Source organism: Cyanistes caeruleus, chromosome 1 (genome assembly GCF_971803275.1).
Source record: "Cyanistes caeruleus chromosome 1, bCyaCae1.hap1.1, whole genome shotgun sequence".
Taxonomy (NCBI): Eukaryota; Metazoa; Chordata; class Aves; order Passeriformes; family Paridae; genus Cyanistes; species Cyanistes caeruleus.
Genome location: NC_141701.1, coordinates 141,683,702 through 141,692,402, shown reverse-complemented (window position 1 = coordinate 141,692,402; position 8,701 = coordinate 141,683,702). Strand labels below are relative to the sequence as shown.

Genomic DNA, 8,701 nt, shown 5'->3' with positions numbered 1-8,701 from the left:
GTGCTTCTTTCCAACCAAAACTATTTTATGGTTCTTTGATCCTTTGCATGAACTCTTGCCATGAGTGTTTGAAATATCTTAGTAAGTTCATACAGACTCCACAGTGGAAGATGTGTACTGGAACAACACAGGAATGAAATCACTACAATCACTACGACTACTCAACTTTTCAGATGCTTTCTACAGTAAAACTGAACAGCAATTTACACAGTGGAGTGCTGGTCCATGGTCCTTGCAGGAACAATGACAATACACTCAAAAACAGTGTCAAAAATATTGAGTGACAAAACACACTGTGTCAATGCTTCAATATTAGTTTTCACAGACACTTTCTGCTTACTTCCTGCTTTCTATTGTATCCTAGAAATAGGTAATCCACAGAAGCCTGTCATTTCAGTTTTGAATTGGAAACATTTATTGACATATTGATGGAAGACATTTTAATATTGAAAATTATTAATTTTTGCTGTTCTCCATTCAAAGTCTGCCTTCCAGCCATGCATTGATTTTACTGTCCTGATTTAGTTTGAGCTTTCCTTTCTTGAAACATAGTCACCAGCATTTGTTTTCCTGTTTCATCCCTTAAAATGCCATTTTTTTTTTCTTTAACAGTGCTGCTTCAAAATACCTAGGATGAGATTTCCTGGAGCACTTGGTCTGCCTTGGGGTAGCTGGCCTATACTAAAGGATTGGAGATGTAGAACTATTAATTTTTTTCTTAGAATCATGAGCTAATATCTTGGTCAAACTAGCCTAAACTTCTCTGTACTCTCATTTTGGGGAACATTTTAAAATGATTGGATACCAACTCACTGTACTGAGAAACAAGAAAATAGTTATTCCCAGGGGAAGAGAAGGAACATACATATGTATTGACATGTACTTTTAAAGCATTTAACAATTTCTATTAGCAATTAAAACCAGAATTTGCTAAGTTCATTAAGAATGAACCTTTATCTTCTGTTCAACAAAAAATCTACCAAGGAATTCATATGAGGTAAAAATTATATATGTCATTCAAAAAAAGTTTGTTAAGCATGAAAAATAGTAATGAATAAAAAAGAATTTTCTAATTACTTACTGGCCCATTCTTCTTCCTTGTCAGCATGGTTTAGCACCACACTGCATGAACAACTATTGTCTTCTTTTGAGGTACTTTTACGATTGATTTTTGGCATCCATGTAAGGGCTGGTATCAGATATTCAGATAGACAGATATTCAGTAAGACTCTCCCTAAGATTTACTCCAGAAAAAGAGGCGTGAGCAATCACAGATTAAGAGAACCTGGACATTCTGTTTAAATGATTACTTCCACACAATCTGGCTGGTCTCCAGGGAGTTTTACAGCACAGGCCTTGGCCATGCTTAGGACTATGTTAGTGACAGCAAATCTGGCACTGCTGCCTGCAGATCCATGGGAGACTGTCACAGTCCAGGCTGACCTTCAACCTTGCTGTTTCTCCAAAGCAGTGCCATTGGCTTCCTCCTTTTAGAGATGTCTTTTCTTTCCTATCTTTTTTTTCACAATATTGATGACTTTTTCCTGCATATATGAAGAGTTCTTTCAATTTTAAAATACTATTTCGTTGCTATTAGCTCTTCCACTACAGGAAAACCTGATCTGCTCCAGTCAGGGTACCCCTATGAATGATTTCTTTGCCTCACTGTTTCCTTGTGTCTGTGACATTTAGTCACTGAGATGTAATTGTACACATCCCTGAATGCTCTGAGACAAGGATCATAGCTTTGTGAGTGACACTGCTGTTCAATTAGTGCTCAGAATACTGTGTGGGCTACTATTACAAGCATATAAACATACATAAAACACAAAAGGCAAGGGTACAAGTCAAGCTGCATTAATGGAGAGATTTTCAGTTTATTAAACTGAATGGCTAAAAAATCCCCTGCTTTTAGTGCAGCAGTTAGACAGAGACAGTGCAAGGTTTTCTTTCTTTTGTTTTAGTTGATTAATTAGTCAGTGTGTGTGCAGCAGCATTAGTGTAAGCTGATATGTAAGTGCTAAATGGCATTGTTCATACTGTGTTAAACAGGCAGTTTAAAAATACGTTTTATTGATCAGATTCCTTCCTGGAGGCAAAACTGATAAACATTACTTGGCAGGGTTATGACAATTGGGAGATGGGCTGATGTTTGCCTCAGACACTTCATGTTTATGAAGCCAAAGAGAAGGTGCCAAAGAAGAGCCTTTCCCATGCTGGGTTTGTGCTCCTTTGTACTTTTAGGCTAAATTCATTTGTCTGTGAAACTGACTATTAATATTAAAATTTTCTTTGAAGTATTTTTTTTGTGCAAGGTGTCTTCTTACCAAAGAAGCCCATTCCTCCTCATGTTGTGGATTATATATTATGGGATTCATCCAATGACTGTCAAAGTAAAACCCAGAAACCACCCTTTCAGCAGCAGGTGGTGAGATTGACCAGGTGCTAGTGGCTAATTTCCTACTTGAGAAGTGAACAGCTTTTCCACTTAATCTGAGCAGGAGATGTATTAATAATATTTTACTTATTATGTCTATGTATTCTAAATTCAATATTTCTCTATCAAATAGGTCATATCTAATGAAGATACTAAACACTTCTCTAATTTTCCCCTTTTCTTAATGAAGTTAGTGTAGGATATGGCATTAATTAAATATGGAGTATGATGATATAGCTCCTTCATGGAGGTAGGGATCTCACCCCATGAGTATCTGAAAACTCGCCACACTCAATGTTTTACCTGTGGATTGCATAAGTATAAACATTAATGGTATAAAAATATAAACATATGGTACAAGTTATTTACATGGCGTGCCACGGAGTGAAAATATTCTGTTGCTCAGAGGCATAAGATTTAACCATGTCTGTCCTAGTAGTGTTTTGATATATGGGATTAGATACATAGTAATTTAGGTGGTTAATTTTACCTCAATTTTGTCAAAAGGCTTGGAGTACTGAAACTCATGTATTTCTGAAGTGATTTGTATAAGAAAATACCAACTTTTATTTCAGTAGGTAGTACGGCACAGTACAGGTCCCTGAACATTTATTTCCCTATTAAATCATGACTTTGTAAGAAAGAGATATCATAGATTTCCTTGTTATATTGTTTTTAGGAGAACAGTCAAAAAAAAGGGTGTAAGAAGTCAAGCCATAAAAGGGTTTGAGTCCAAGGAGCCCAGGTATTTGATTTGAAGGTGGCAAACCTCAAGGTGGGAAAAAGTCTCTTCACTAGTTCCTCCAACAGAAATTTTCTTCAAAATTCTTTTTCAGCCATTTTTAATTCTGAAACTTTAAAATTTTAATTTTAAATATTTCTTTTAAATATTTTAAATTTAAAAAGAGTTCTTAAAGAATGTGATTTTCTTTGTGGTAACACATCATGACTGCTTTGTACCCCAGCAGAAGGACCCCATGGTGTGCAAAAGAAATATTTCTCTGAGCTCAAGGCCACAGGCTACACCAGAGCACATCATATTAGTTCATGTTTTGTTCTCATTTTCTAGAATGTCTTGGCCTTGTGGTTCTGCCTGCAAGGAAAGAGAATTGTCCACCATAGCAAAATACATGTGTCAGATAAAGACAAAAAGTGACTTTTTTCAGGCTTGTCATTTTCATGGCCCAAAGACATCAGGACAACGTGCATGTCAGCAGAGTGAAGACAGGGAGATAATAAAAGTGCATGTGAATATGTATGACTCCCTACATCCCTGTTTTCACTCCTAGCTCTGACACCTTCCAGCCCACAAGTATACACATAATTCACCCTTAAAAGAGGTTTAAAGATTTATTTCTAGGACTGTAAGCAGCCACTTTGTCTCCTCCAGCTGCTTTGACAAAATGGTTGAACACAAAAGCAACAACCAAAAAAAAGGTTTGATATCTAATGGAAACAGGATTACAAAAATAGAGTATAGAGGAAGAAGGAAAAGGAAAATAACTTCTTTCCATTTTTAGGAGTTTGGGATGATATGAACTGCACATCATAAGTGTCATAAAGTAATTTTGTACTGAGTGGCATTCAAACCTTCCCCTCCTGCTTGTTTTATATGTAGAGATGCATACTTATCCCTGTATTTTCATTTTTCGCTTTCTTATACAAGAAAACTGCATCCAACAAAGGTTTAATTTCCCATAGAACAAAGCACAGTATTTCTGCCTAGCAACATTTTCAGTAAAAACACTGAATGTTTAAATGGCAAAGGGATCTGAAACAAATATTCCTTATTTGACTCCATATACTGAGATGATTTACCCCTATTGTCTGGCTGCTATACAGGTTAATGTTACACTATGTTAATTTTCCTAGTTTTCATCTTTACCTTTTTGAGTGTATTTTTCATTCTTCATATAATTTCTTATTTCACTGCAATGAGTTTTTGCTCAAATAAAAGAATAATAAGCTGACTACAAAATAGCACATAACTGTCTGCTAGAAGCTATGACCTAAAATATTTATTTTAAACAGCACTACTCATTTTCACATCTTTGTTAGCTTTGCTTCATGTCCAGATCCTGAATTTTCTCTATTGGGTATGAAGGACTGGTTTCAGCTTTGTATTGGAGAGCAGTACCAAAAACCAGGGAAGCAACTCCCTTGGGAGAGCATCCGCTTAGTGTGTTCTGTAGACTTTAACTTTCTCATGGTTGAATGTTCTGGATTATTATTCAAATTCCTTTATTACATTTAGACTACTCTTCCATAAAATCAACAGGCAACCCATATGATACAGTTGTATATCAGTCTTCTTAACTATCAGGTATAGTGAAAAATAAATAAGTAGATTATAAAGTCAAAATTCTCCCACTGCAAACATTTAAACCTCAAAAAAATGCATTAAAAGGTTATATAACTGACAACTCTAACAGATATCACTTCTCTTGAAACTGTCATTAAAATTTCTCTAGGCATTCAGGGAAATTAGGTTCTACAGCTGGAGCTAATGTGCTACCATGATAAATTTTTCACTTTCAGTATGAATAGAAATCAGGTTGAACATTTAATTGCTAGATTCTCAGCGACCTCTAGGATATTTTTTTACCTGAAAAAAATACAATCACAAGCTAGGTACAGTATTATCAAAATGTTCTCAAAGGTACTAATGGGAATAGTCATAGTTTTCCTTTAAAAATAAACACACCCACTTGGGTACATTCAGTTTATATATCGAAGATGCTTGTTTTATTTAGCCACCCATACCAGAGGTACCCCAGCTATTTTAAATGATGGATTGCACATGTCCATGCACATGTTCATTGTAGCTTTTGATGCAGTAGCCATAAGATTTTTGGGAAGGCTCCTACTTCACTGTACTTGACTTTGAATCAGCATGATTGATGATAGTTGCTGTTTTTCATCAGCAGGGCCAGTTTTGAAAGCCTGAAGGACCTGTAGCTGTAGGCTGCTTGGGAAAAAAGAAAGACAAGAAGTGATGGTTAGATGTTTTTGCAGTCCCACTCTGAACTGCAATTTGTCCAAGTCAGTCTTTGCATGTCCTTACTTCATCCTTGATACCTCCCATCCTCCAGTGTTTCCTTTGCTTCCTCCTCTTTCACCTCAAAGTTCTTGTCCATGTCTTTTTCATGGTATGCAGTGTCTTCAAAAATACCCATGACCTGCAGAGAACGGGTTTATGAAGATACACAGAAAAAATATTTTACATAGAAAAATGTTTAACATCTCAGGTCATTTACTTGGCAAAAGGTGCATGAATCCTTTAAGAAAAGGTGAATTTCAGACACAGTCTTTTTGTTTCAACTGAGAGGTAAAAAATGCAGAGAGATCAAAACAACATATGTGAAGATAAACTGAAACTGCAAATTATTATAGGACAGGGAGAAGCTAGGATCCCATCCTTATTTCATCTTAAGCTGTTTGCTTGACTATAAAGAAGAATACACAGAGCTGAATGTAAGGATTTTCTGCTAAGGACAACTATGAATGTTAAAGGAAAAATATTACATTGAAGCAATAAATCAAAGAGAGAACCCCAGAATTTATTCTGCCACTATCACTACTGTCAGAAGACATCAGAGTCCTGATGGTGAGAGGAAGGCATCACCGAATGGAATATTTTGAACAAATGAAGCCTGGTGCCAAGGGAAATTACAGGCTTTTCCAAGAATGTCACCCTCACAGTCGTGGAGCTTTAGACCTTCAGAAGGAAAACTGAAGTTCAAGTAATATATTTACTAAAAGTACTTTGACACGAGTGTATCAGATTTTAAGCACTGTGATCATTGGACTACTTCCCAAAAGAGAGTTTTGTATATATATAAAGCTAACATTTTTATAAAATCACATTGAATATATATTATCAGAAATAAAAAGCAAAACAACACCACCACCAACAAAACAACAACACAACAAAAAATTAAAAAAACCCCAATAAATTAAAGCTAAAATACTTAGTAAAGACAGATACAGTGAAGAAGGTTCATTACACAATTTTATCCACATTCAAGCACACCTTCCATAGTCCCCAAGCTCAAATCAAAAATTACAAAAGGAAGGGCCAGTCAGTGGAAATGTAACTAGCAAGGGATCTGTTGAGTAAGATAAGGAAATATAGATTAATTTGTGTTGTTTGGAATTTCTGGGCTTTTTTAACCAGAAAATAGCACTAAATATAGCAACTGACAGCTATGAGAAGAGGTGGCTTTAAGTGTACTTTATTAAGACATGCATGCATGTACTAAGTTTTAAAGATAACCATAATAAACTTTATCACTGCGAGAACACTCATTCTAAATTAAAATGCTTATTCTATTTAGAAATCTTATTGTCTGTTATTATTATCAGCTAATTTATTCTATAGTTTCTAAAGGAGTTTTCTATTTTACCAAAGATATCTGAGAAGTTACCTAATTTTTAGGAAAGTTTGGGATGCAGACATTTCCCCCTTTCAAATTTTGGTTTTTCTTAAGTCTGAGAAAACCTTGGTTTGCAAGGAAGTTCCAGCTGATGAAATTTTCTGCCAGTCCTCTGACTGTGACTTTGGGTGATGCCTTTGGGTTTTCAGAAGATGGACGGAGGGAAAAGGAACACTGTTACAATTTGTCCATCAGGGATAAAGACAATGTGGGAGGCATCCCCTGGCCATGTGGAAACCTGTGCAGTGTTTCAGAAACCTCAGTGTATCAAGTAAAGCATTTTCAGTACTCACACACATGTACTATTTAGCTTAGCCCTCCTGACAATTTTAGATTTATTCAGACATGTCAAAGTCTCTACATAATCTGGGTAACCCTTTTCAAACAATGCTGTGTCCTAAGGAAAGATTGTATATGAGAAAAAATATTATTTTAGGATAGAACAGAATGAACTGTAATAGTGGTTGTGATATGAGGTGAATAAAATTTTGGCCGATCAGAGATGCCAGATATTTTTTCTACTGACAATTTGTTTAAAAATTTTGAATAGTAACCTCATGCAAATGTTTAAATGCATTATCTTTTAGTGACAATTGCCAGAAAGAACAAGCTGAAAGAAAAGAAATCAACCTTTTGCCATGTTGGAATTCAAACCTATGGAGTTGTGTGCTAAATAATTTATTTTCAATTAACTTTGCATTGTACTATGACATGTTTTAACACAGACTATAGAAAAACAAAATCCTCATAAGCTACCACCACCAAAATCCCCATAATATGCCATTTTATAATTCTACCAGTAGATTTATAAAAGACTTGGGCTGCAAATTCTTAATTAAACTTTAGACTTTTCTGTAGAAAGATATTATAGAAGAAAGGAAAAAAAAAATGGGAAAAGCATAATTTTATTTTCCCAAATCTGATTGCAAAGCTCAGCTGAAAAGTTTTGTGGGGAGAGGGTGAGATCCTCTAAAATCCTGCATCTATTCTTTCTGCTCAAGGTGTAACTTCACCTCTTTAGTCATATATTTGTTCATCCTTGCAATAAATTTGACATCACCTTACAGCATCAGCTATTTTTACCATTCATTATTATCATTTCCTCCTCCTTATAACACTGATCCTGACAAAACACCACCTTACCTGAATCAGTACAGTATTTGTGCTTCTATGGAAGGAAGCAAAGTAGCAGGCTGAAGAATTTTCCTGATGTTTGCAAAGGTAAAGGCAGAAGCAAAGGCAAGCACTTATCCCTCTACAAGTATGCAAAAACCATAGGGAAGGACAGCTTTTGTGAGCCACAAAGTGAGCCAGGTCACACTACTGACAATTAATAACTAGCCTGAATAATTTTATCTGAGGTGGTTTGTGTTTCTTGTGCTGTTTCCTGCAATGTGACAGCCTGCAGGAACTCTCAGTACAAGGAGAATGATTGCTAAATGTTGGAATGGTATCACAAAATGTACTTTTTTGCAAGGTTAAATGAAAACAGAATTAGACTATTTTCCCAGCCCTTGGGACTGAGAATTTATGCAGTGACAGCCTTGAAACCCAATTTGGATTAACAGAAATAACAAGCGAAGTTAGTGAAGAATTTTGTCCTCAGTGAATGATTATCAGTGACGAAAATCTTTTAAATACTAACAATTAAAGATATGTTTGTTGGATTTTGCATCAAATCCCTGCTGAAGTGGAAAGGTATCTGAACTTTGTCACTGAATTTTGGTTCACCTTTTGTGTTACCTGCCTGATATTTTGTGTTGTGATTTTATCTTGGTGATGAATTTTCTTTTTATAACACATAGAGGATGTGGTGGAAAATTAGTGT

General features: G+C 35.5%; 1 long non-coding RNA gene across 1 annotated transcript; it reads right to left on the bottom strand.

Moving 5' to 3' along the window:
* Positions 1–3,774: 3,774 nt before the first annotated feature.
* On the bottom strand, positions 3,775–8,269 carry LOC111924066 (uncharacterized). The gene is made up of 3 exons (XR_002861436.2): positions 8,017–8,269; positions 5,502–5,616; positions 3,775–5,402 (listed from the first exon to the last, which is right to left on the bottom strand). It is a non-coding gene; the product is annotated as an uncharacterized LOC111924066 (long non-coding RNA).
* Between the last annotated feature and the right edge of the window lie 432 nt (positions 8,270–8,701).